Raw genomic sequence first — 23,763 nt, 5'->3', positions numbered from 1 at the left:
CTACAGGCCAAATCGGCTCTGAGCCATAATGACATGGTGGGTCGCGTCCAACAGGGCAGAGAAGGATTTGGTCTTGGCAACCTCGGTGGCAACAGGCATCTGTAACCGAACGTCAAAAAATGGTGGTGGAGGAGGTGTATCCAAAGGAGGAAACAGTAAGACACGCCAGAGCCATAGCGCTGGCCAAGCAGGGTCACTGGATGAATTGGGAGAGTTTTGAAAAGAGGAAACTCTTATGGAGTGAAATCTGGTGAAATCGGTGGGACCTGATTTTTGGGGGGTGAAACCATACTGCATGTCTTCTCTGGCACATTGAATTTCTGTATGACTTGTGTTTTCTGTGAGAGCTTTATAAAATCAAGCAGCTAACCATGACGTCTGCCTTTACAAAACACTTGTCAATCACTAAAGAGTTCCTTCACTTGTCAGTCACTATGTGGTACTAAAGAGCTGTCTGAAATTCAGTTACAACCCACACAAAGTTACAGATTGGAGTATCCGAGTGCTGAGGTGCGCTTGTGCGCAAAAGTCACAAACACTCTGCTGACTCACTAACTGTACAGCTCCAAACCTCTTCCGACCTCAAAGTCAGCACAGAAAGTGGGCGCCACGAGCTTCATAGTATGTGTTTACATGGCTGAACAGCTGCTATATTCGAACAAACGCCTTCAGAGGAGACTGCGACCTGAACGCAGTGCCTTCGACCGCTTGGCGACCAAAAACAAGTTACCACTATGTGACATGCAGTATGGTTTCACCTCCCAAAAAGCAGATGCCACCGAGATTTGAACGCGGATCGCTGGATTCAAAGTCCAGAGTGCTAACCATTACACCATGGAACCAATGAGAAGCTGTGTGAACTGTCATGTCATGGCAACCTGTCTAAAAGTATTCAGCCAAATGATCAGTATGCATGACATTGTAGATTATTCGCACTACGTTTCCATGGCTGAACAGCTGCTATATGTGTTATGAGAAGGATAATGTGTGTTTCTTCCAAAGTATCTAACAGTGGTAACCTCCACCAAACTGGCACTGCAATGTCAGAATGGCTGAGCGGTCTAAGACGCTGCGTTCAGGTTGCAGTCTCCCCTGGAGGTGTGGCTTTGAATCCCACTTCTGACATTGAAGCTTTACTCTTCTTGATATTGTGACAAAATACTCTTGGGTTAACCACGAGCTTTCTAAAAACTTGCATATAACAATTGTGCACCATTCATTCCTCATCTTTGCTGCCCATCATTACAACTTTGCTAATGATGGGCAGCAGGATAGTGTCATGATGTTACCTCAGACATGGTTAAAAGCCCTGTTAACGTAAGTGCTTCACGCCGGGTGCGTTGGTGCGTACCTGTAATCCAAGCTACCGGGAGGCTGAGGTTTGAGGATCGTTTGAGCTCAGGAGCTCTGAGCTGCAGCAGGCTATGTCGATCGGGTGTCCGCATTGCGTTCGGCATTGATATGGTGATCCTGGGGGAGCCTGAGACCACCAGGTCACCTAAGGAGGGGTGCACCGGCCCAGGTCGGAGACGGAGCAGGTCAAAGCCCCCGTGTCGCTCAGTAGTGGGATCGCACCTGTGAATAGATGCTGTAGCGCAGCCTGAGCAATACAGCTAGACCCAATCTTTATACACATCCTTATACTTGTCTCTAGATCACACAGCAGCCTGATCAGCATGTCTTGGTCTTTTTAATTCAAGTCCAAAACACTCACAAATCTGCTGCTCTGCTTGTCCGGCACCACCTCCACCTGCAGGACAGCTGCAACTACATCCTCCACTCTAAACACGCCACCGCCCAGCAGGTGGAGACAAACTCAAAGTAGGACATTTCCTTGGTGAGGAGAGAGGATGGAACCAAAAATGCATTTATCCCCGTGTTCTGTGTTGATGAAAATCACCCAACAGGAAAGCAGCTGGGCATTCATTTGAAACCAGTTCACAGGTTGGGCTGTGGTTCCCCCTCTAGCGTGTCTGCTTGAACTTTCAACTGTGAACCTCTTAGATCCAACCTTCCCAACTGCTCATCTCGCAAAAGACAAAATAGAAGAACCCAGAATGTCTTTTTATAACTGCTCACGCTTTTTCACGCTTCCCTCACAGGACGTCACATTTCACACTTTGGCCATCCAATCAAGTTGTTGACATCTAATCATTCCTGTCCACCACACCTGATCTTTCTATTTCGATCTGACTTACAACATTTAACACAAACTTTTAAATCAATATATTTTCTTAGTAATTATTTTTATTTGTTTATTACATGCACTTAACATACAAGTATGTCAAATGGAAATCAGCAACTGCGTGGGATTATTCAACTAGTTGGCTGCTGCAATGTGTCAGGATGGCCGAGCGGTCTAAGGCGCTGCGTTCAGGTCGCAGTCTCACCTGGAGGCGTGGGTTCGAATCCCACTTCTGACAATTGTATCTTGGCACTTCTTTCTTCCTTCTACTCATGTATCTTTGATCAGTGGTTGTTGATCAATGGTCATGAGAATTTGCATAATCGTGATGAAGGAACTGACCTCCAAGCCCACTGTTCCTTCAGGCGGCTACTTTCAGTCATTATGCAAATATACTGTTTATAAGATTGGGGAAACCTGCAGTCAGCTGAGACTGAAGAAGTCACTTGGATGAGTGACGAGACATTTTTCCCACTGAAAACGCTACATTCAGATGAACAGAATCAACCTTTGGAGACTTCTTACTGTTGTGACAAAATACACTTGAAACTGGCAATTCTATATCAGTGGAGAACCAATTCCAACAGTCTAAGAGATGTCCATCAAGAGCCTGGGACGGTGGTATAATGTAGACCTCAATGATACCTGGCAACTTGACAAACGAAGGCAAAACTTGGCTAATGACCTCAGGCGGATTAACAACACTGCACTCCTTGAGTGAGGCTTGAGATGTCACTCAAGGACTCCCGGGACCCCATAGTGAGGGGCGCTGCTCCCACCCTAGCAACAGGGAGGAAGTGGACCACAGCCACGTCTGTGCTACAGGCCAAATCGGCTCTGAGCCATAATGACATGGTGGGTCGCGTCCAACAGGGCAGAGAAGGATTTGGTCTTGGCAACCTCGGTGGCAACAGGCATCTGTAACCGAACGTCAAAAAATGGTGGTGGAGGAGGTGTGTCGAAAGGAGGAAACAGTAAGACACGCCAGAGCCATAGCGCTGGCCGAGCAGGGTCACTGGATGAATTGGGAGAGTTTTGAAAAGAGGAAACTCTTATGGAGTGAAATCTGGTGAAATCGGTGGGACCTGATTTTTGGGGGGTGAAACCATACTGCATGTCTTCTCTGGCACATTGAATTTCTGTATGACTTGTGTTTTCTGTGAGAGCTTTATAAAATCAAGCAGCTAACCATGACGTCTGCCTTTACAAAACACTTGTCAATCACTAAAGTTATCCTTCACTTGTCAGTCACTATGTGGTACTAAAGAGCTGTCTGAAATTCAGTTACAGCCCACACAAAGTTACAGATTGGAGTATCCGAGTGCTGAGGTGCGCTTGTGCGCAAAAGTCACAAACACTCTGCTGACTCACTAACTGTACAGCTCCAAACCTCTTCCGACCTCAAAGTCAGCACAGAAAGTGGGCGCCACGAGCTTCGTAGTATGTGTTTACATGGCTGAACAGCTGCTATATTCGAACAAACGCCTTCAGAGGAGACTGCGACCTGAACGCAGTGCCTTCGCCCGCTTGGCGACCAAAAACAAGTTATCACTATGTGACATGCAGTATGGTTTCACCTCCCAATAAGCAGGTCCCACCGAGATTTGAACGCGGATCGCTGGATTCAAAGTCCAGAGTGCTAACCATTACACCATGGAACCGATGAGAAGCTGTGTGAACTGTCATGTCATGGCAACCTGCCTAAAAGTATTCAGCCAAATGATCAGTATGGATGACATTGTAGATTATTCGCACTACGTTTCCATGGCTGAACAGCTGCTATATGTGTTATGAGAAGGATAATGTGTGTTTCTTCCAAAGTATCTAACAGTGGTAACCTCCACCAAACTGGCACTGCAATGTCAGAATGGCTGAGCGGTCTAAGACGCTGCGTTCAGGTTGCAGTCTCCCCTGGAGGTGTGGCTTTGAATCCCACTTCTGACATTGAAGCTTTACTCTTCTTGATATTGTGACAAAATACTCTTGGGTTAACCACGAGCTTTCTAAAAACTTGCATATAACAATTGTGCACCATTCATTCCTCATCTTTGCTGCCCATCATTACAACTTTGCTAATGATGGGCAGCAGGTTAGTGTCATGATGTTACCTCAGACATGGTTAAAAGCCCTGTTAACGTAAGTGATTCTCGCCGGGTGCGGTGGCGCGTACCTGTAATCCAAGCTACCGGGAGGCTGAGGTTTGAGGATCGTTTGAGCTCAGGAGCTCTGAGCTGCAGCAGGCTATGTCGATCGGGTGTCCGCATTGCGTTCGGCATTGATATGGTGATCCTGGGGGAGCCTGAGACCACCAGGTCACCTAAGGAGGGGTGCACCGGCCCGAGACGGAGCAGGTCAAAGCCCCCGTGTCGCTCAGTAGTGGGATCGCACCTGTGAATAGATGCTGTAGCGCAGCCTGAGCAATACAGCTAGACCCAATCTTTATACACATCCTTATACTTGTCTCTAGATCACACAGCAGCCTGATCAGCATGTCTTGGTCTTTTTAATTCAAGTCCAAAACACTCACAAATCTGCTGCTCTGCTTGTCCGGCACCACCTCCACCTGCAGGACAGCTGCAACTACATCCTCCACTCTAAACACGCCACCGCCCAGCAGGTGGAGACAAACTCAAAGTAGGACATTTCCTTGGTGAGGAGAGAGGATGGAACCAAAAATGCATTTATCCCCGTGTTCTGTGTTGATGAAAATCACCCAACAGGAAAGCAGCTGGGCATTCATTTGAAACCAGTTCACAGGTTGGGCTGTGGTTCCCCCTCTAGCGTGTCTGCTTGAACTTTCAACTGTGAACCTCTTAGATCCAACCTTCCCAACTGCTCATCTCGCAAAAGACAAAATAGAAGAACCCAGAATGTCTTTTTATACCTGCTCACGCTTTTTCACGCTTCCCTCACAGGACGTCACATTTCACACTTTGGCCATCCAATCAAGTTGTTGACATCTAATCATTCCTGTCCACCACACCTGATCTTTCTATTTCGATCTGACTTACAACATTTAACACAAACTTTTAAATCAATATATTTTCTTAGTAATTATTTTTATTTGTTTATTACATGCACTTAACATACAAGTATGTCAAATGGAAATCAGCAACTGCGTGGGATTATTCAACTAGTTGGCTGCTGCAATGTGTCAGGATGGCCGAGCGGTCTAAGGCGCTGCGTTCAGGGCGCAGTCTCACCTGGAGGCGTGGGTTCGAATCCCACTTCTGACAATTGTATCTTGGCACTTCTTTCTTCCTTCTACTCATGGGTCTTTGATCAGTGGTTGTTGATCAATGGTCATGAGAATTTGCATAATCGTGATGAAGGAACTGACCTCCAAGCCCACTGTTCCTTCAGGGGGCTGCTTTCAGTCATTATGCAAATATACTGTTTATAAGATTGGGGAAACCTGCAGTCAGCTGACACTGAAGAAGTCACTTGGATGAGTGACGAGACATTTTTCCCACTGAAAACGCTACATTCAGATGAACAGAATCAACCTTTGGAGACTTCTTACTGTTGTGACAAAATACACTTGAAACTGGCAATTCTATATCAGTGGAGAACCAATTCCAACAGTCTAAGAGATGTCCATCAAGAGCCTGGGACGGTGGTATAATGTAGACCTCAATGATACCTGGCAACTTGACAAACGAAGGCAAAACTTGGCTAATGACCTCAGGCGGATTAACAACACTGCACTCCTTGAGTGAGGCTTGAGATGTCACTCAAGGACTCCCGGGACCCCATAGTGAGGGGCGCTGCTCCCACCCTAGCAACAGGGAGGAAGTGGACCACAGCCACGTCTGTGCTACAGGCCAAATCGGCTCTGAGCCATAATGACATGGTGGGTCACGTCCAACAGGGCAGAGAAGGATTTGGTCTTGGCAACCTCGGTGGCAACAGGCATCTGTAACCGAACGTCAAAAAATGGTGGTGGAGGAGGTGTGTCGAAAGGAGGAAACAGTAAGACACGCCAGAGCCATAGCGCTGGCCGAGCAGGGTCACTGGATGAATTGGGAGAGTTTTGAAAAGAGGAAACTCTTATGGAGTGAAATCTGGTGAAATCGGTGGGACCTGATTTTTGGGGGGTGAAACCATACTGCATGTCTTCTCTGGCACATTGAATTTCTGTATGACTTGTGTTTTCTGTGAGAGCTTTATAAAATCAAGCAGCTAACCATGACGTCTGCCTTTACAAAACACTTGTCAATCACTAAAGAGTTCCTTCACTTGTCAGTCACTATGTGGTACTAAAGAGCTGTCTGAAATTCAGTTACAACCCACACAAAGTTACAGATTGGAGTATCCGAGTGCTGAGGTGCGCTTGTGCGCAAAAGTCACAAACACTCTGCTGACTCACTAACTGTACAGCTCCAAACCTCTTCCGACCTCAAAGTCAGCACAGAAAGTGGGCGCCACGAGCTTCGTAGTATGTGTTTACATGGCTGAACAGCTGCTATATTCGAACAAACGCCTTCAGAAGAGACTGCGACCTGAACGCAGTGCCTTCGACCGCTTGGCGACCAAAAACAAGTTACCACTATGTGACATGCAGTATGGTTTCACCTCCCAAAAAGCAGATGCCACCGAGATTTGAACGCGGATCGCTGGATTCAAAGTCCAGAGTGCTAACCATTACACCATGGAACCGATGAGAAGCTGTGTGAACTGTCATGTCATGGCAACCTGTCTAAAAGTATTCAGCCAAATGATCAGTATGCATGACATTGTAGATTATTCGCACTACGTTTCCATGGCTGAACAGCTGCTATATGTGTTATGAGAAGGATAATGTGTGTTTCTTCCAAAGTATCTAACAGTGGTAACCTCCACCAAACTGGCACTGCAATGTCAGAATGGCTGAGCGGTCTAAGAAGCTGCGTTCAGGTTGCAGTCTCCCCTGGAGGTGTGGCTTTGAATCCCACTTCTGACATTGAAGCTTTACTCTTCTTGATATTGTGACAAAATACTCTTGGGTTAACCACGAGCTTTCTAAAAACTTGCATATAACAATTGTGCACCATTCATTCCTCATCTTTGCTGCCCATCATTACAACTTTGCTAATGATGGGCAGCAGGTTAGTGTCATGATGTTACCTCAGACATGGTTAAAAGCCCTGTTAACGTAAGTGATTCTCGCCGGGTGCGGTGGCGCGTACCTGTAATCCAAGCTACCGGGAGGCTGAGGTTTGAGGATCGTTTGAGCTCAGGAGCTCTGAGCTGCAGCAGGCTATGTCGATCGGGTGTCCGCATTGCGTTCGGCATTGATATGGTGATCCTGGGGGAGCCTGAGACCACCAGGTCACCTAAGGAGGGGTGCACCGGCCCAGGTCGGAGACGGAGCAGGTCAAAGCCCCCGTGTCGCTCAGTAGTGGGATCGCACCTGTGAATAGATGCTGTAGCGCAGCCTGAGCAATACAGCTAGACCCAATCTTTATACACATCCTTATACTTGTCTCTAGATCACACAGCAGCCTCATCAGCATGTCTTGGTCTTTTTAATTCAAGTCCAAAACACTCACAAATCTGCTGCTCTGCTTGTCCGGCACCACCTCCACCTGCAGGACAGCTGCAACTACATCCTCCACTCTAAACACGCCACCGCCCAGCAGGTGGAGACAAACTCAAAGTAGGACATTTCCTTGGTGAGGAGAGAGGATGGAACCAAAAATGCATTTATCCCCGTGTTCTGTGTTGATGAAAATCACCCAACAGGAAAGCAGCTGGGCATTCATTTGAAACCAGTTCACAGGTTGGGCTGTGGTTCCCCCTCTAGCGTGTCTGCTTGAACTTTCAACTGTGAACCTCTTAGATCCAACCTTCCCAACTGCTCATCTCGCAAAAGACAAAATAGAAGAACCCAGAATGTCTTTTTATACCTGCTCACGCTTTTTCACGCTTCCCTCACAGGACGTCACATTTCACACTTTGGCCATCCAATCAAGTTGTTGACATCTAATCATTCCTGTCCACCACACCTGATCTTTCTATTTCGATCTGACTTACAACATTTAACACAAACTTTTAAATCAATATATTTTCTTAGTAATTATTTTTATTTGTTTATTACATGCACTTAACATACAAGTATGTCAAATGGAAATCAGCAACTGCGTGGGATTATTCAACTAGTTGGCTGCTGCAATGTGTCAGGATGGCCGAGCGGTCTAAGGCGCTGCGTTCAGGTCGCAGTCTCACCTGGAGGCGTGGGTTCGAATCCCACTTCTGACAATTGTATCTTGGCACTTCTTTCTTCCTTCTACTCATGGGTCTTTGATCAGTGGTTGTTGATCAATGGTCATGAGAATTTGCATAATCGTGATGAAGGAACTGACCTCCAAGCCCACTGTTCCTTCAGGGGGCTGCTTTCAGTCATTATGCAAATATACTGTTTATAAGATTGGGGAAACCTGCAGTCAGCTGACACTGAAGAAGTCACTTGGATGAGTGACGAGACATTTTTCCCACTGAAAACGCTACATTCAGATGAACAGAATCAACCTTTGGAGACTTCTTACTGTTGTGACAAAATACACTTGAAACTGGCAATTCTATATCAGTGGAGAACCAATTCCAACAGTCTAAGAGATGTCCATCAAGAGCCTGGGACGGTGGTATAATGTAGACCTCAATGATACCTGGCAACTTGACAAACGAAGGCAAAACTTGGCTAATGACCTCAGGCGGATTAACAACACTGCACTCCTTGAGTGAGGCTTGAGATGTCACTCAAGGACTCCCGGGACCCCATAGTGAGGGGCGCTGCTCCCACCCTAGCAACAGGGAGGAAGTGGACCACAGCCACGTCTGTGCTACAGGCCAAATCGGCTCTGAGCCATAATGACATGGTGGGTCGCGTCCAACAGGGCAGAGAAGGATTTGGTCTTGGCAACCTCGGTGGCAACAGGCATCTGTAACCGAACGTCAAAAAATGGTGGTGGAGGAGGTGTGTCGAAAGGAGGAAACAGTAAGACACGCCAGAGCCATAGCGCTGGCCAAGCAGGGTCACTGGATGAATTGGGAGAGTTTTGAAAAGAGGAAACTCTTATGGAGTGAAATCTGGTGAAATCGGTGGGACCTGATTTTTGGGGGGTGAAACCATACTGCATGTCTTCTCTGGCACATTGAATTTCTGTATGACTTGTGTTTTCTGTGAGAGCTTTATAAAATCAAGCAGCTAACCATGACGTCTGCCTTTACAAAACACTTGTCAATCACTAAAGAGTTCCTTCACTTGTCAGTCACTATGTGGTACTAAAGAGCTGTCTGAAATTCAGTTACAACCCACACAAAGTTACAGATTGGAGTATCCGAGTGCTGAGGTGCGCTTGTGCGCAAAAGTCACAAACACTCTGCTGACTCACTAACTGTACAGCTCCAAACCTCTTCCGACCTCAAAGTCAGCACAGAAAGTGGGCGCCACGAGCTTCGTAGTATGTGTTTACATGGCTGAACAGCTGCTATATTCGAACAAACGCCTTCAGAGGAGACTGCGACCTGAACGCAGTGCCTTCGCCCGCTTGGCGACCAAAAACAAGTTATCACTATGTGACATGCAGTATGGTTTCACCTCCCAATAAGAAGGTCCCACCGAGACTTGAACGCGGATCGCTGGATTCAAAGTCCAGAGTGCTAACCATTACACCATGGAACCGATGTTAAACTGTGTGAACTGTCATGTCATGGCAACCTGTCTAAAAGTATTCAGCCAAATGATCAGTATGCATGACATTGTAGATTATTCGCACTACGTTTCCATGGCTGAACAGCTGCTATATGTGTTATGAGAAGGATAATGTGTGTTTCTTCCAAAGTATCTAACAGTGGTAACCTCCACCAAACTGGCACTGCAATGTCAGAATGGCTGAGCGGTCTAAGACGCTGCGTTCAGGTTGCAGTCTCCCCTGGAGGTGTGGCTTTGAATCCCACTTCTGACATTGAAGCTTTACTCTTCTTGATATTGTGACAAAATACTCTTGGGTTAACCACGAGCTTTCTAAAAACTTGCATATAACAATTGTGCACCATTCATTCCTCATCTTTGCTGCCCATCATTACAACTTTGCTAATGATGGGCAGCAGGATAGTGTCATGATGTTACCTCAGACATGGTTAAAAGCCCTGTTAACGTAAGTGCTTCACGCCGGGTGCGTTGGTGCGTACCTGTAATCCAAGCTACCGGGAGGCTGAGGTTTGAGGATCGTTTGAGCTCAGGAGCTCTGAGCTGCAGCAGGCTATGTCGATCGGGTGTCCGCATTGCGTTCGGCATTGATATGGTGATCCTGGGGGAGCCTGAGACCACCAGGTCACCTAAGGAGGGGTGCACCGGCCCAGGTCGGAGACGGAGCAGGTCAAAGCCCCCGTGTCGCTCAGTAGTGGGATCGCACCTGTGAATAGATGCTGTAGCGCAGCCTGAGCAATACAGCTAGACCCAATCTTTATACACATCCTTATACTTGTCTCTAGATCACACAGCAGCCTGATCAGCATGTCTTGGTCTTTTTAATTCAAGTCCAAAACACTCACAAATCTGCTGCTCTGCTTGTCCGGCACCACCTCCACCTGCAGGACAGCTGCAACTACATCCTCCACTCTAAACACGCCACCGCCCAGCAGGTGGAGACAAACTCAAAGTAGGACATTTCCTTGGTGAGGAGAGAGGATGGAACCAAAAATGCATTTATCCCCGTGTTCTGTGTTGATGAAAATCACCCAACAGGAAAGCAGCTGGGCATTCATTTGAAACCAGTTCACAGGTTGGGCTGTGGTTCCCCCTCTAGCGTGTCTGCTTGAACTTTCAACTGTGAACCTCTTAGATCCAACCTTCCCAACTGCTCATCTCGCAAAAGACAAAATAGAAGAACCCAGAATGTCTTTTTATAACTGCTCACGCTTTTTCACGCTTCCCTCACAGGACGTCACATTTCACACTTTGGCCATCCAATCAAGTTGTTGACATCTAATCATTCCTGTCCACCACACCTGATCTTTCTATTTCGATCTGACTTACAACATTTAACACAAACTTTTAAATCAATATATTTTCTTAGTAATTATTTTTATTTGTTTATTACATGCACTTAACATACAAGTATGTCAAATGGAAATCAGCAACTGCGTGGGATTATTCAACTAGTTGGCTGCTGCAATGTGTCAGGATGGCCGAGCGGTCTAAGGCGCTGCGTTCAGGTCGCAGTCTCACCTGGAGGCGTGGGTTCGAATCCCACTTCTGACAATTGTATCTTGGCACTTCTTTCTTCCTTCTACTCATGTATCTTTGATCAGTGGTTGTTGATCAATGGTCATGAGAATTTGCATAATCGTGATGAAGGAACTGACCTCCAAGCCCACTGTTCCTTCAGGGCCTGCTTTCAGTCATTATGCAAATATACTGTTTATAAGATTGGGGAAACCTGCAGTCAGCTGAGACTGAAGAAGTCACTTGGATGAGTGACGAGACATTTTTCCCACTGAAAACGCTACATTCAGATGAACAGAATCAACCTTTGGAGACTTCTTACTGTTGTGACAAAATACACTTGAAACTGGCAATTCTATATCAGTGGAGAACCAATTCCAACAGTCTAAGAGATGTCCATCAAGAGCCTGGGACGGTGGTATAATGTAGACCTCAATGATACCTGGCAACTTGACAAACGAAGGCAAAACTTGGCTAATGACCTCAGGCGGATTAACAACACTGCACTCCTTGAGTGAGGCTTGAGATGTCACTCAAGGACTCCCGGGACCCCATAGTGAGGGGCGCTGCTCCCACCCTAGCAACAGGGAGGAAGTGGACCACAGCCACGTCTGTGCTACAGGCCAAATCGGCTCTGAGCCATAATGACATGGTGGGTCGCGTCCAACAGGGCAGAGAAGGATTTGGTCTTGGCAACCTCGGTGGCAACAGGCATCTGTAACCGAACGTCAAAAAATGGTGGTGGAGGAGGTGTGTCGAAAGGAGGAAACAGTAAGACACGCCAGAGCCATAGCGCTGGCCGAGCAGGGTCACTGGATGAATTGGGAGAGTTTTGAAAAGAGGAAACTCTTATGGAGTGAAATCTGGTGAAATCGGTGGGACCTGATTTTTGGGGGGTGAAACCATACTGCATGTCTTCTCTGGCACATTGAATTTCTGTATGACTTGTGTTTTCTGTGAGAGCTTTATAAAATCAAGCAGCTAACCATGACGTCTGCCTTTACAAAACACTTGTCAATCACTAAAGTTATCCTTCACTTGTCAGTCACTATGTGGTACTAAAGAGCTGTCTGAAATTCAGTTACAGCCCACACAAAGTTACAGATTGGAGTATCCGAGTGCTGAGGTGCGCTTGTGCGCAAAAGTCACAAACACTCTGCTGACTCACTAACTGTACAGCTCCAAACCTCTTCCGACCTCAAAGTCAGCACAGAAAGTGGGCGCCACGAGCTTCGTAGTATGTGTTTACATGGCTGAACAGCTGCTATATTCGAACAAACGCCTTCAGAGGAGACTGCGACCTGAACGCAGTGCCTTCGCCCGCTTGGCGACCAAAAACAAGTTATCACTATGTGACATGCAGTATGGTTTCACCTCCCAATAAGCAGGTCCCACCGAGATTTGAACGCGGATCGCTGGATTCAAAGTCCAGAGTGCTAACCATTACACCATGGAACCGATGAGAAGCTGTGTGAACTGTCATGTCATGGCAACCTGCCTAAAAGTATTCAGCCAAATGATCAGTATGGATGACATTGTAGATTATTCGCACTACGTTTCCATGGCTGAACAGCTGCTATATGTGTTATGAGAAGGATAATGTGTGTTTCTTCCAAAGTATCTAACAGTGGTAACCTCCACCAAACTGGCACTGCAATGTCAGAATGGCTGAGCGGTCTAAGACGCTGCGTTCAGGTTGCAGTCTCCCCTGGAGGTGTGGCTTTGAATCCCACTTCTGACATTGAAGCTTTACTCTTCTTGATATTGTGACAAAATACTCTTGGGTTAACCACGAGCTTTCTAAAAACTTGCATATAACAATTGTGCACCATTCATTCCTCATCTTTGCTGCCCATCATTACAACTTTGCTAATGATGGGCAGCAGGTTAGTGTCATGATGTTACCTCAGACATGGTTAAAAGCCCTGTTAACGTAAGTGATTCTCGCCGGGTGCGGTGGCGCGTACCTGTAATCCAAGCTACCGGGAGGCTGAGGTTTGAGGATCGTTTGAGCTCAGGAGCTCTGAGCTGCAGCAGGCTATGTCGATCGGGTGTCCGCATTGCGTTCGGCATTGATATGGTGATCCTGGGGGAGCCTGAGACCACCAGGTCACCTAAGGAGGGGTGCACCGGCCCGAGACGGAGCAGGTCAAAGCCCCCGTGTCGCTCAGTAGTGGGATCGCACCTGTGAATAGATGCTGTAGCGCAGCCTGAGCAATACAGCTAGACCCAATCTTTATACACATCCTTATACTTGTCTCTAGATCACACAGCAGCCTGATCAGCATGTCTTGGTCTTTTTAATTCAAGTCCAAAACACTCACAAATCTGCTGCTCTGCTTGTCCGGCACCACCTCCACCTGCAGGACAGCTGCAACTACATCCTCCACTCTAAACACGCCACCGCCCAGCAGGTGGAGACAAACTCAAAGTAGGACATTTCCTTGGTGAGGAGAGAGGATGGAACCAAAAATGCATTTATCCCCGTGTTCTGTGTTGATGAAAATCACCCAACAGGAAAGCAGCTGGGCATTCATTTGAAACCAGTTCACAGGTTGGGCTGTGGTTCCCCCTCTAGCGTGTCTGCTTGAACTTTCAACTGTGAACCTCTTAGATCCAACCTTCCCAACTGCTCATCTCGCAAAAGACAAAATAGAAGAACCCAGAATGTCTTTTTATACCTGCTCACGCTTTTTCACGCTTCCCTCACAGGACGTCACATTTCACACTTTGGCCATCCAATCAAGTTGTTGACATCTAATCATTCCTGTCCACCACACCTGATCTTTCTATTTCGATCTGACTTACAACATTTAACACAAACTTTTAAATCAATATATTTTCTTAGTAATTATTTTTATTTGTTTATTACATGCACTTAACATACAAGTATGTCAAATGGAAATCAGCAACTGCGTGGGATTATTCAACTAGTTGGCTGCTGCAATGTGTCAGGATGGCCGAGCGGTCTAAGGCGCTGCGTTCAGGGCGCAGTCTCACCTGGAGGCGTGGGTTCGAATCCCACTTCTGACAATTGTATCTTGGCACTTCTTTCTTCCTTCTACTCATGGGTCTTTGATCAGTGGTTGTTGATCAATGGTCATGAGAATTTGCATAATCGTGATGAAGGAACTGACCTCCAAGCCCACTGTTCCTTCAGGGGGCTGCTTTCAGTCATTATGCAAATATACTGTTTATAAGATTGGGGAAACCTGCAGTCAGCTGACACTGAAGAAGTCACTTGGATGAGTGACGAGACATTTTTCCCACTGAAAACGCTACATTCAGATGAACAGAATCAACCTTTGGAGACTTCTTACTGTTGTGACAAAATACACTTGAAACTGGCAATTCTATATCAGTGGAGAACCAATTCCAACAGTCTAAGAGATGTCCATCAAGAGCCTGGGACGGTGGTATAATGTAGACCTCAATGATACCTGGCAACTTGACAAACGAAGGCAAAACTTGGCTAATGACCTCAGGCGGATTAACAACACTGCACTCCTTGAGTGAGGCTTGAGATGTCACTCAAGGACTCCCGGGACCCCATAGTGAGGGGCGCTGCTCCCACCCTAGCAACAGGGAGGAAGTGGACCACAGCCACGTCTGTGCTACAGGCCAAATCGGCTCTGAGCCATAATGACATGGTGGGTCACGTCCAACAGGGCAGAGAAGGATTTGGTCTTGGCAACCTCGGTGGCAACAGGCATCTGTAACCGAACGTCAAAAAATGGTGGTGGAGGAGGTGTGTCGAAAGGAGGAAACAGTAAGACACGCCAGAGCCATAGCGCTGGCCGAGCAGGGTCACTGGATGAATTGGGAGAGTTTTGAAAAGAGGAAACTCTTATGGAGTGAAATCTGGTGAAATCGGTGGGACCTGATTTTTGGGGGGTGAAACCATACTGCATGTCTTCTCTGGCACATTGAATTTCTGTATGACTTGTGTTTTCTGTGAGAGCTTTATAAAATCAAGCAGCTAACCATGACGTCTGCCTTTACAAAACACTTGTCAATCACTAAAGAGTTCCTTCACTTGTCAGTCACTATGTGGTACTAAAGAGCTGTCTGAAATTCAGTTACAACCCACACAAAGTTACAGATTGGAGTATCCGAGTGCTGAGGTGCGCTTGTGCGCAAAAGTCACAAACACTCTGCTGACTCACTAACTGTACAGCTCCAAACCTCTTCCGACCTCAAAGTCAGCACAGAAAGTGGGCGCCACGAGCTTCGTAGTATGTGTTTACATGGCTGAACAGCTGCTATATTCGAACAAACGCCTTCAGAAGAGACTGCGACCTGAACGCAGTGCCTTCGACCGCTTGGCGACCAAAAACAAGTTACCACTATGTGACATGCAGTATGGTTTCACCTCCCAAAAAGCAGATGCCACCGAGATTTGAACGCGGATCGCTGGATTCAAAGTCCAGAGTGCTAACCATTACACCATGGAACCGATGAGAAGCTGTGTGAACTGTCATGTCATGGCAACCTGTCTAAAAGTATTCAGCCAAATGATCAGTATGCATGACATTGTAGATTATTCGCACTACGTTTCCATGGCTGAACAGCTGCTATATGTGTTATGAGAAGGATAATGTGTGTTTCTTCCAAAGTATCTAACAGTGGTAACCTCCACCAAACTGGCACTGCAATGTCAGAATGGCTGAGCGGTCTAAGAAGCTGCGTTCAGGTTGCAGTCTCCCCTGGAGGTGTGGCTTTGAATCCCACTTCTGACATTGAAGCTTTACTCTTCTTGATATTGTGACAAAATACTCTTGGGTTAACCACGAGCTTTCTAAAAACTTGCATATAACAATTGTGCACCATTCATTCCTCATCTTTGCTGCCCATCATTACAACTTTGCTAATGATGGGCAGCAGGTTAGTGTCATGATGTTACCTCAGACATGGTTAAAAGCCCTGTTAACGTAAGTGATTCTCGCCGGGTGCGGTGGCGCGTACCTGTAATCCAAGCTACCGGGAGGCTGAGGTTTGAGGATCGTTTGAGCTCAGGAGCTCTGAGCTGCAGCAGGCTATGTCGATCGGGTGTCCGCATTGCGTTCGGCATTGATATGGTGATCCTGGGGGAGCCTGAGACCACCAGGTCACCTAAGGAGGGGTGCACCGGCCCAGGTCGGAGACGGAGCAGGTCAAAGCCCCCGTGTCGCTCAGTAGTGGGATCGCACCTGTGAATAGATGCTGTAGCGCAGCCTGAGCAATACAGCTAGACCCAATCTTTATACACATCCTTATACTTGTCTCTAGATCACACAGCAGCCTCATCAGCATGTCTTGGTCTTTTTAATTCAAGTCCAAAACACTCACAAATCTGCTGCTCTGCTTGTCCGGCACCACCTCCACCTGCAGGACAGCTGCAACTACATCCTCCACTCTAAACACGCCACCGCCCAGCAGGTGGAGACAAACTCAAAGTAGGACATTTCCTTGGTGAGGAGAGAGGATGGAACCAAAAATGCATTTATCCCCGTGTTCTGTGTTGATGAAAATCACCCAACAGGAAAGCAGCTGGGCATTCATTTGAAACCAGTTCACAGGTTGGGCTGTGGTTCCCCCTCTAGCGTGTCTGCTTGAACTTTCAACTGTGAACCTCTTAGATCCAACCTTCCCAACTGCTCATCTCGCAAAAGACAAAATAGAAGAACCCAGAATGTCTTTTTATACCTGCTCACGCTTTTTCACGCTTCCCTCACAGGACGTCACATTTCACACTTTGGCCATCCAATCAAGTTGTTGACATCTAATCATTCCTGTCCACCACACCTGATCTTTCTATTTCAATCTGACTTACAACATTTAACACAAACTTTTAAATCAATATATTTTCTTAGTAATTATTTTTATTTGTTTATTACATGCACTTAACATACAAGTATGTCAAATGGAAATCAGCAACTGCGTGGGATTATTCAACTAGTTGGCTGCTGCAATGTGTCAGGATGGCCGAGCGGTCTAAGGCGCTGCGTTCAGGTCGCAGTCTCACCTGGAGGCGTGGGTTCGAATCCCACTTCTGACAATTGTATCTTGGCACTTCTTTCTTCCTTCTACTCATGGGTCTTTGATCAGTGGTTGTTGATCAATGGTCATGAGAATTTGCATAATCGTGATGAAGGAACTGACCTCCAAGCCCACTGTTCCTTCAGGGGGCTGCTTTCAGTCATTATGCAAATATACTGTTTATAAGATTGGGGAAACCTGCAGTCAGCTGACACTGAAGAAGTCACTTGGATGAGTGACGAGACATTTTTCCCACTGAAAACGCTACATTCAGATGAACAGAATCAACCTTTGGAGACTTCTTACTGTTGTGACAAAATACACTTGAAACTGGCAATTCTATATCAGTGGAGAACCAATTCCAACAGTCTAAGAGATGTCCATCAAGAGCCTGGGACGGTGGTATAATGTAGACCTCAATGATACCTGGCAACTTGACAAACGAAGGCAAAACTTGGCTAATGACCTCAGGCGGATTAACAACACTGCACTCCTTGAGTGAGGCTTGAGATGTCACTCAAGGACTCCCGGGACCCCATAGTGAGGGGCGCTGCTCCCACCCTAGCAACAGGGAGGAAGTGGACCACAGCCACGTCTGTGCTACAGGCCAAATCGGCTCTGAGCCATAATGACATGGTGGGTCGCGTCCAACAGGGCAGAGAAGGATTTGGTCTTGGCAACCTCGGTGGCAACAGGCATCTGTAACCGAACGTCAAAAAATGGTGGTGGAGGAGGTGTGTCGAAAGGAGGAAACAGTAAGACACGCCAGAGCCATAGCGCTGGCCAAGCAGGGTCACTGGATGAATTGGGAGAGTTTTGAAAAGAGGAAACTCTTATGGAGTGAAATCTGGTGAAATCGGTGGGACCTGATTTTTGGGGGGTGAAACCATACTGCATGTCTTCTCTGGCACATTGAATTTCTGTATGACTTGTGTTTTCTGTGAGAGCTTTATAAAATCAAGCAGCTAACCATGACGTCTGCCTTTACAAAACACTTGTCAATCACTAAAGAGTTCCTTCACTTGTCAGTCACTATGTGGTACTAAAGAGCTGTCTGAAATTCAGTTACAACCCACACAAAGTTACAGATTGGAGTATCCGAGTGCTGAGGTGCGCTTGTGCGCAAAAGTCACAAACACTCTGCTGACTCACTAACTGTACAGCTCCAAACCTCTTCCGACCTCAAAGTCAGCACAGAAAGTGGGCGCCACGAGCTTCGTAGTATGTGTTTACATGGCTGAACAGCTGCTATATTCGAACAAACGCCTTCAGAGGAGACTGCGACCTGAACGCAGTGCCTTCGCCCGCTTGGCGACCAAAAACAAGTTATCACTATGTGACATGCAGTATGGTTTCACCTCCCAATAAGAAGGTCCCACCGAGACTTGAACGCGGATCGCTGGATTCAAAGTCCAGAGTGCTAACCATTACACCATGGAACCGATGTGAAACTGTGTGAACTGTCATGTCATGGCAACCTGCCTAAAAGTATTCAGCCAAATGATCAGTATGGATGACATTGTAGATTATTCGCACTACGTTTCCATGGCTGAACTGCTGCTATATGTGTTATGAGAAGGATAATGTGTGTTTCTTCCAAAGTATCTAACAGTGGTAACCTCCACCAAACTGGCACTGCAATGTCAGAATGGCTGAGCGGTCTAAGACGCTGCGTTCAGGTTGCAGTCTCCCCTGGAGGTGTGGCTTTGAATCCCACTTCTGACATTGAAGCTTTACTCTTCTTGATATTGTGACAAAATACTCTTGGGTTAACCACGAGCTTTCTAAAAACTTGCATATAACAATTGTGCACCATTCATTCCTCATCTTTGCTGCCCATCATTACAACTTTGCTAATGATGGGCAGCAGGATAGTGTCATGATGTTACCTCAGACATGGTTAAAAGCCCTGTTAACGTAAGTGCTTCACGCCGGGTGCGTTGGTGCGTACCTGTAATCCAAGCTACCGGGAGGCTGAGGTTTGAGGATCGTTTGAGCTCAGGAGCTCTGAGCTGCAGCAGGCTATGTCGATCGGGTGTCCGCATTGCGTTCGGCATTGATATGGTGATCCTGGGGGAGCCTGAGACCACCAGGTCACCTAAGGAGGGGTGCACCGGCCCAGGTCGGAGACGGAGCAGGTCAAAGCCCCCGTGTCGCTCAGTAGTGGGATCGCACCTGTGAATAGATGCTGTAGCGCAGCCTGAGCAATACAGCTAGACCCAATCTTTATACACATCCTTATACTTGTCTCTAGATCACACAGCAGCCTCATCAGCATGTCTTGGTCTTTTTAATTCAAGTCCAAAACACTCACAAATCTGCTGCTCTGCTTGTCCGGCACCACCTCCACCTGCAGGACAGCTGCAACTACATCCTCCACTCTAAACACGCCACCGCCCAGCAGGTGGAGACAAACTCAAAGTAGGACATTTCCTTGGTGAGGAGAGAGGATGGAACCAAAAATGCATTTATCCCCGTGTTCTGTGTTGATGAAAATCACCCAACAGGAAAGCAGCTGGGCATTCATTTGAAACCAGTTCACAGGTTGGGCTGTGGTTCCCCCTCTAGCGTGTCTGCTTGAACTTTCAACTGTGAACCTCTTAGATCCAACCTTCCCAACTGCTCATCTCGCAAAAGACAAAATAGAAGAACCCAGAATGTCTTTTTATAACTGCTCACGCTTTTTCACGCTTCCCTCACAGGACGTCACATTTCACACTTTGGCCATCCAATCAAGTTGTTGACATCTAATCATTCCTGTCCACCACACCTGATCTTTCTATTTCGATCTGACTTACAACATTTAACACAAACTTTTAAATCAATATATTTTCTTAGTAATTATTTTTATTTGTTTATTACATGCACTTAACATACAAGTATGTCAAATGGAAATCAGCAACTGCGTGGGATTATTCAACTAGTTGGCTGCTGCAATGTGTCAGGATGGCCGAGCGGTCTAAGGCGCTGCGTTCAGGGCGCAGTCTCACCTGGAGGCGTGGGTTCGAATCCCACTTCTGACAATTGTATCTTGGCACTTCTTTCTTCCTTCTACTCATGTATCTTTGATCAGTGGTTGTTGATCAATGGTCATGAGAATTTGCATAATCGTGATGAAGGAACTGACCTCCAAGCCCACTGTTCCTTCAGGGCCTGCTTTCAGTCATTATGCAAATATACTGTTTATAAGATTGGGGAAACCTGCAGTCAGCTGAGACTGAAGAAGTCACTTGGATGAGTGACGAGACATTTTTCCCACTGAAAACGCTACATTCAGATGAACAGAATCAACCTTTGGAGACTTCTTACTGTTGTGACAAAATACACTTGAAACTGGCAATTCTATATCAGTGGAGAACCAATTCCAACAGTCTAAGAGATGTCCATCAAGAGCCTGGGACGGTGGTATAATGTAGACCTCAATGATACCTGGCAACTTGACAAACGAAGGCAAAACTTGGCTAATGACCTCAGGCGGATTAACAACACTGCACTCCTTGAGTGAGGCTTGAGATGTCACTCAAGGACTCCCGGGACCCCATAGTGAGGGGCGCTGCTCCCACCCTAGCAACAGGGAGGAAGTGGACCACAGCCACGTCTGTGCTACAGGCCAAATCGGCTCTGAGCCATAATGACATGGTGGGTCGCGTCCAACAGGGCAGAGAAGGATTTGGTCTTGGCAACCTCGGTGGCAACAGGCATCTGTAACCGAACGTCAAAAAATGGTGGTGGAGGAGGTGTGTCGAAAGGAGGAAACAGTAAGACACGCCAGAGCCATAGCGCTGGCCGAGCAGGGTCACTGGATGAATTGGGAGAGTTTTGAAAAGAGGAAACTCTTATGGAGTGAAATCTGGTGAAATCGGTGGGACCTGATTTTTGGGGGGTGAAACCATACTGCATGTCTTCTCTGGCACATTGAATTTCTGTATGACTTGTGTTTTCTGTGAGAGCTTTATAAAATCAAGCAGCTAACCATGACGTCTGCCTTTACAAAACACTTGTCAATCACTAAAGTTATCCTTCACTTGTCAGTCACTATGTGGTACTAAAGAGCTGTCTGAAATTCAGTTACAGCCCACACAAAGTTACAGATTGGAGTATCCGAGTGCTGAGGTGCGCTTGTGCGCAAAAGTCACAAACACTCTGCTGACTCACTAACTGTACAGCTCCAAACCTCTTCCGACCTCAAAGTCAGCACAGAAAGTGGGCGCCACGAGCTTCGTAGTATGTGTTTACATGGCTGAACAGCTGCTATATTCGAACAAACGCCTTCAGAGGAGACTGCGACCTGAACGCAGTGCCTTCGCCCGCTTGGCGACCAAAAACAAGTTATCACTATGTGACATGCAGTATGGTTTCACCTCCCAATAAGCAGGTCCCACCGAGATTTGAACGCGGATCGCTGGATTCAAAGTCCAGAGTGCTAACCATTACACCATGGAACCGATGAGAAGCTGTGTGAACTGTCATGTCATGGCAACCTGCCTAAAAGTATTCAGCCAAATGATCAGTATGGATGACATTGTAGATTATTCGCACTACGTTTCCATGGCTGAACAGCTGCTATATGTGTTATGAGAAGGATAATGTGTGTTTCTTCCAAAGTATCTAACAGTGGTAACCTCCACCAAACTGGCACTGCAATGTCAGAATGGCTGAGCGGTCTAAGACGCTGCGTTCAGGTTGCAGTCTCCCCTGGAGGTGTGGCTTTGAATCCCACTTCTGACATTGAAGCTTTACTCTTCTTGATATTGTGACAAAATACTCTTGGGTTAACCACGAGCTTTCTAAAAACTTGCATATAACAATTGTGCACCATTCATTCCTCATCTTTGCTGCCCATCATTACAACTTTGCTAATGATGGGCAGCAGGTTAGTGTCATGATGTTACCTCAGACATGGTTAAAAGCCCTGTTAACGTAAGTGCTTCTCGCCGGGTGCGTTGGCGCGTACCTGTAATCCAAGCTACCGGGAGGCTGAGGTTTGAGGATCGTTTGAGCTCAGGAGCTCTGAGCTGCAGCAGGCTATGTCGATCGGGTGTCCGCATTGCGTTCGGCATTGATATGGTGATCCTGGGGGAGCCTGAGACCACCAGGTCACCTAAGGAGGGGTGCACCGGCCCGAGACGGAGCAGGTCAAAGCCCCCGTGTCGCTCAGTAGTGGGATCGCACCTGTGAATAGATGCTGTAGCGCAGCCTGAGCAATACAGCTAGACCCAATCTTTATACACATCCTTATACTTGTCTCTAGATCACACAGCAGCCTGATCAGCATGTCTTGGTCTTTTTAATTCAAGTCCAAAACACTCACAAATCTGCTGCTCTGCTTGTCCGGCACCACCTCCACCTGCAGGACAGCTGCAACTACATCCTCCACTCTAAACACGCCACCGCCCAGCAGGTGGAGACAAACTCAAAGTAGGACATTTCCTTGGTGAGGAGAGAGGATGGAACCAAAAATGCATTTATCCCCGTGTTCTGTGTTGATGAAAATCACCCAACAGGAAAGCAGCTGGGCATTCATTTGAAACCAGTTCACAGGTTGGGCTGTGGTTCCCCCTCTAGCGTGTCTGCTTGAACTTTCAACTGTGAACCTCTTAGATCCAACCTTCCCAACTGCTCATCTCGCAAAAGACAAAATAGAAGAACCCAGAATGTCTTTTTATACCTGCTCACGCTTTTTCACGCTTCCCTCACAGGACGTCACATTTCACACTTTGGCCATCCAATCAAGTTGTTGACATCTAATCATTCCTGTCCACCACACCTGATCTTTCTATTTCGATCTGACTTACAACATTTAACACAAACTTTTAAATCAATATATTTTCTTAGTAATTATTTTTATTTGTTTATTACATGCACTTAACATACAAGTATGTCAAATGGAAATCAGCAACTGCGTGGGATTATTCAACTAGTTGGCTGCTGCAATGTGTCAGGATGGCCGAGCGGTCTAAGGCGCTGCGTTCAGGGCGCAGTCTCACCTGGAGGCGTGGGTTCGAATCCCACTTCTGACAATTGTATCTTGGCACTTCTTTCTTCCTTCTACTCATGGGTCTTTGATCAGTGGTTGTTGATCAATGGTCATGAGAATTTGCATAATCGTGATGAAGGAACTGACCTCCAAGCCCACTGTTCCTTCAGGGGGCTGCTTTCAGTCATTATGCAAATATACTGTTTATAAGATTGGGGAAACCTGCAGTCAGCTGAGACTGAAGAAGTCACTTGGATGAGTGACGAGACATTTTTCCCACTGAAAACGCTACATTCAGATGAACAGAATCAACCTTTGGAGACTTCTTACTGTTGTGACAAAATACACTTGAAACTGGCAATTCTATATCAGTGG

At 46.7% G+C, this 23,763-nt stretch overlaps 21 non-coding genes across 21 annotated transcripts; 16 read left to right on the top strand and 5 right to left on the bottom strand.

Annotated features, from left to right (window-relative positions):
• The first annotated feature begins 1,330 nt into the window (after window positions 1-1,330).
• LOC146653640 (signal recognition particle RNA) lies at window positions 1,331-1,629 on the top strand. Its single transcript, XR_014907402.1, has one exon.
• Window positions 1,630-2,340: 711 nt separating this feature from the next.
• trnal-cag (transfer RNA leucine (anticodon CAG)) lies at window positions 2,341-2,423 on the top strand. The gene has a single exon. It is a non-coding gene; the product is annotated as a tRNA-Leu (tRNA).
• A 1,351-nt stretch (window positions 2,424-3,774) lies between these two features.
• trnaq-uug (transfer RNA glutamine (anticodon UUG)) lies at window positions 3,775-3,846 on the bottom strand. The gene has a single exon. It is a non-coding gene; the product is annotated as a tRNA-Gln (tRNA).
• Window positions 3,847-4,334: 488 nt separating this feature from the next.
• On the top strand, window positions 4,335-4,627 carry LOC146653637 (signal recognition particle RNA). The gene has a single exon (XR_014907407.1).
• Window positions 4,628-5,338: 711 nt separating this feature from the next.
• On the top strand, window positions 5,339-5,421 carry trnal-cag (transfer RNA leucine (anticodon CAG)). Its single transcript has one exon. It is a non-coding gene; the product is annotated as a tRNA-Leu (tRNA).
• A 1,911-nt stretch (window positions 5,422-7,332) lies between these two features.
• Window positions 7,333-7,631, top strand: LOC146653635 (signal recognition particle RNA). Its single transcript, XR_014907394.1, has one exon.
• A 711-nt stretch (window positions 7,632-8,342) lies between these two features.
• On the top strand, window positions 8,343-8,425 carry trnal-cag (transfer RNA leucine (anticodon CAG)). The gene has a single exon. It is a non-coding gene; the product is annotated as a tRNA-Leu (tRNA).
• Window positions 8,426-9,776: 1,351 nt separating this feature from the next.
• trnaq-uug (transfer RNA glutamine (anticodon UUG)) lies at window positions 9,777-9,848 on the bottom strand. The gene has a single exon. It is a non-coding gene; the product is annotated as a tRNA-Gln (tRNA).
• A 488-nt stretch (window positions 9,849-10,336) lies between these two features.
• Window positions 10,337-10,635, top strand: LOC146653632 (signal recognition particle RNA). The gene has a single exon (XR_014907401.1).
• Window positions 10,636-11,346: 711 nt separating this feature from the next.
• trnal-cag (transfer RNA leucine (anticodon CAG)) lies at window positions 11,347-11,429 on the top strand. The gene has a single exon. It is a non-coding gene; the product is annotated as a tRNA-Leu (tRNA).
• Window positions 11,430-12,779: 1,350 nt separating this feature from the next.
• Window positions 12,780-12,851, bottom strand: trnaq-uug (transfer RNA glutamine (anticodon UUG)). Its single transcript has one exon. It is a non-coding gene; the product is annotated as a tRNA-Gln (tRNA).
• A 488-nt stretch (window positions 12,852-13,339) lies between these two features.
• On the top strand, window positions 13,340-13,632 carry LOC146653629 (signal recognition particle RNA). The gene has a single exon (XR_014907406.1).
• A 711-nt stretch (window positions 13,633-14,343) lies between these two features.
• On the top strand, window positions 14,344-14,426 carry trnal-cag (transfer RNA leucine (anticodon CAG)). Its single transcript has one exon. It is a non-coding gene; the product is annotated as a tRNA-Leu (tRNA).
• Window positions 14,427-16,337: 1,911 nt separating this feature from the next.
• Window positions 16,338-16,636, top strand: LOC146653627 (signal recognition particle RNA). Its single transcript, XR_014907393.1, has one exon.
• Window positions 16,637-17,347: 711 nt separating this feature from the next.
• Window positions 17,348-17,430, top strand: trnal-cag (transfer RNA leucine (anticodon CAG)). Its single transcript has one exon. It is a non-coding gene; the product is annotated as a tRNA-Leu (tRNA).
• A 1,351-nt stretch (window positions 17,431-18,781) lies between these two features.
• On the bottom strand, window positions 18,782-18,853 carry trnaq-uug (transfer RNA glutamine (anticodon UUG)). The gene has a single exon. It is a non-coding gene; the product is annotated as a tRNA-Gln (tRNA).
• A 488-nt stretch (window positions 18,854-19,341) lies between these two features.
• On the top strand, window positions 19,342-19,640 carry LOC146653624 (signal recognition particle RNA). The gene has a single exon (XR_014907400.1).
• Window positions 19,641-20,351: 711 nt separating this feature from the next.
• trnal-cag (transfer RNA leucine (anticodon CAG)) lies at window positions 20,352-20,434 on the top strand. The gene has a single exon. It is a non-coding gene; the product is annotated as a tRNA-Leu (tRNA).
• A 1,350-nt stretch (window positions 20,435-21,784) lies between these two features.
• trnaq-uug (transfer RNA glutamine (anticodon UUG)) lies at window positions 21,785-21,856 on the bottom strand. The gene has a single exon. It is a non-coding gene; the product is annotated as a tRNA-Gln (tRNA).
• Window positions 21,857-22,344: 488 nt separating this feature from the next.
• Window positions 22,345-22,637, top strand: LOC146653621 (signal recognition particle RNA). Its single transcript, XR_014907408.1, has one exon.
• A 711-nt stretch (window positions 22,638-23,348) lies between these two features.
• On the top strand, window positions 23,349-23,431 carry trnal-cag (transfer RNA leucine (anticodon CAG)). Its single transcript has one exon. It is a non-coding gene; the product is annotated as a tRNA-Leu (tRNA).
• The last annotated feature ends 332 nt before the right edge of the window (window positions 23,432-23,763 follow it).

The sequence above is a fragment of the Rhamphochromis longiceps genome, linkage group LG14 (assembly GCF_057381845.1).
Source record: "Rhamphochromis longiceps isolate RC_006_pf linkage group LG14, R_longiceps_female_GT1.1, whole genome shotgun sequence".
NCBI lineage: Eukaryota > Metazoa > Chordata > Actinopteri > Cichliformes > Cichlidae > Rhamphochromis > Rhamphochromis longiceps.
The sequence above is the reverse complement of the archived record's forward strand: the minus strand, read 5'-3'. Positions and strand labels throughout refer to the sequence as shown.